Consider the following 3,164-nt stretch of genomic DNA (forward strand, 5'->3'; position numbering starts at 1 on the left):
TGACCTAGTGCTTTGGAAATTGTGATGGTTGCTAGGGACGCTTTGGTTCCCTAGCAACAACCGAAAAACCTTCAAAATCGGTACCGTTAACGCGAAATCAATTCCAAAAGCCATTATCCCATGTAGGGTTATGAAATTTGGCACGAATGATCTACCCGTGATGCTCTATCAAATATATTCCGTTTTTTGTGATATATGGAATACTTTACCCGCAGCGCCCCCTACAATTAGGGTATGCGCGAAAATTAGCGAAAATTGAGGCCCCCCTTGCGACCAGGCGAGTGCATCGATACGAATGAAACTTTGCAGGTTCATGGTACTCAATGAGTACTACAACTTTGCCTCAGGACATATTGACCGGTTTCGCTTAGGCCATGGGTCAAAGGTCAATTAGTGCAAAAATCGATAATATGCGAGAGCTGGAGGTGCCTTTGCGTCAAATGCTACTCCTCCTAGGGTTATGGTCGGATGGTCATGAAAATTCACACTAATCGTCTGGAATACATTGTGCACAAACGATCGAGCCGGATTTTCGATTTAGATCTTTGTTCACTCACAGCTCCCCCTCAAACTTTGGGGATTTCCGATTTCAAACCGCATTTTCGGTACTTTTCATTCAAATGGATACCGAGTAGTTATCAGAACATGGAACTCGATGAGATTTGATATGATAATCTTAAGGTGATTACCTATCCGCTGTATGACATCCATTTTGCTCTATATCTTATGGTTTCCATGCTCGGCGACCCATCGCCGCCTACCGGCTTGTCTGTCTGTCTGTTTTTCTGTTTATCACATACAGGTCACAAATTCGAACCAATCTTCATGAAACTTCACCACATGGTTGAGTTTATCATAAGGAAGAAGCCTATTTTTTGAGGTCAAAAGGTCAAAGGTCAACAACTTAAGTGAGATTTCTAAAATCCTCAATTTTCTTACAGTCATTTGAAATTTGATTGATTTGAAACAGATTGATTTGAAATTTGAAGAGGATTTATATTTCACGTTACTGAATTCAAGTCACCAATTGTTTTTAAGATCAAAATGGACCAAAAGGTCAACATAGGCCCAAGGTCATCAAACAAGGTGGTATTTCTAAAATCCTCAATTTTCATCCCATTGACTTGAAATTTGAAGATGATTTGGAAATCAGGTCACTGAATTCAACCACCAATTATTTTTGAGGTCAATTACCAATTACCAAGTTCTGGGAACTGCATCCCTCCAACGTGATGCCATCCAAAATATAGTGGTCCCCAGTCAGTTATTTCATTAATATATGTTCAGACAGTCCCTTCCTTCTTGTCTAATGGGACAAACGAGACAGTGCATTGTGTGAATCTCATAGGTCTGATTAAATATCTGAACTCATTCCTCTTCTTTTTTCTCTATTCCTATGGTAAATCCAAGCAATGGGTCCCCACGAGGCCGGCTGGCACTCCACTCAGGCACCCATCTGTAACAACCACGGCCACGCCCTTCGCTGCGAGAAGGGGTCCTCGCGAGGCCCGCAGGCACTCCGGTCGGACACCCATCTGTAACAACCACGGCCGCGCCCTTCCCTGTGAGAAGGGTCCTCGCGAGGCCTGCAGGCACTCCGCTTGGGCACCCATCTGTAACAACCACGGCCGCGCTCTTCGCTGTGAGAAGGGGTCCTCGCGAGGCCCGCAGGCACTCCGCTCAGGCACCCATCTGTACCAACCACGGCCGCGCCCTTCGCTGTGAGAAGGGGTCCTCGCGAGGCCCGCAGGCACTCCGGTCAGACACCCACCTGTAAAAACCATGGCTGCGCCCTTCGCTGTGAGAAGGGGTCCTCGCGAGGTCCGCAGGCACTCCGGTCGGACACCCACCTGTAGAAAACCACAGCCGCACCCTTCACGTAAGAGATAGGAAGAATAACCAACACATGGCGTGCTGCAGGAATTCCGTGGCAAGGAAATAGAAGGAACAACACACCAAATACTAACAACGTACAGTACGCACGTGGCACACTCTTTTCAACCCATTTCTGAGTCCAATAATTATATCTATCTTCTTCTTCAATCCGAATCTCCATTTAATACTTATATCTATCCTCTCTTCAGCCCAAACCCACCTCTAGTAATTATAGCCAAAGTTTTCCTTCAAATCCCGACACAAATCAGGGCTGGCACCATGCACACCACCGCTTTTGATGAATGACCAAATGCTCAATGGCGGTGGACCCATGCGCAGCCCCGGGGTAGATTATTATCACACACGGAGCGGGGCGTGAGTGGCATACAGCTTGTTCGGGTCTGCGCATGTGTTACCATAGGATCTTACTGTCAGTCTTCGCTGACCACCGTGGCCACGGGTGTCTCCCGCGGATGGCGAACGTCCTCTCGCCTCTCTGCCTGGCGAGGCTGCAGCCAGGAAGAGGCACGCTGTACGGCTCGGGCTGCATGGCTTACAGAGATGTGCTCTACAATGTGTTCAACCCAGTGAATGAGGATGCCCTTTGGAGGATTCTTGATTTTCGTGGAGTGCCACCAAAACTAATCAATCTGATGTCTGAACTATATTCTGGTACTGAGAGTGCTGTGAGATGTGGTGATACCATCTCCAACTTATTTCCAGTTGTTACTGGAGTTCATCATCGATGTGATGTGCCGAGACTCTGGATATCCTTTTGGGGGCCCTCCACATGCTGAGTGAGGAGTCAGAGCCACTGGGTTACAGGTTTTCTGGGTCAAAACGAAGATCCAGGCCTTCAATGACATCTTGGATGCTGCTATCTCTTCTGTACCTACTTATAGTGAGAATGTTGAGGTCATGGAGAGATTAATTTACCTTAGCAGTGATATTTATGTCTCTGCTGGCTGTGAGCCAGAGGTCAACAGGAATCTGGATCGGGCCTGGGGGGTCATGGATTCATTGGATCATGGGGTATGGCACTGCTGGTACCTGTGCAGGAGGATGAACGTCCAATCTTTAGATACTTGGTGCTTCCAGTCTTGCTCTACAGATGTGAGACTTGGACTCTCACCTGGGATCTGAGATGGAGACTTAATTACTTTGGTACCAGATCTCTTCAGAAAATCCTTGGCTGTTGCTGGTCTGACTTTGTGTGCAATGAGCGGTTGCTGAGAGAGACTCAAATGAGATTTGTTACCTGCATTGTCCATGAGCATCAGCTGCGGCTG

Source organism: Eptatretus burgeri, chromosome 7 (genome assembly GCF_056783735.1).
Source record: "Eptatretus burgeri isolate ZD-2024b chromosome 7, Ebu_testis_v1, whole genome shotgun sequence".
Taxonomy (NCBI): domain Eukaryota; kingdom Metazoa; phylum Chordata; class Myxini; order Myxiniformes; family Myxinidae; genus Eptatretus; species Eptatretus burgeri.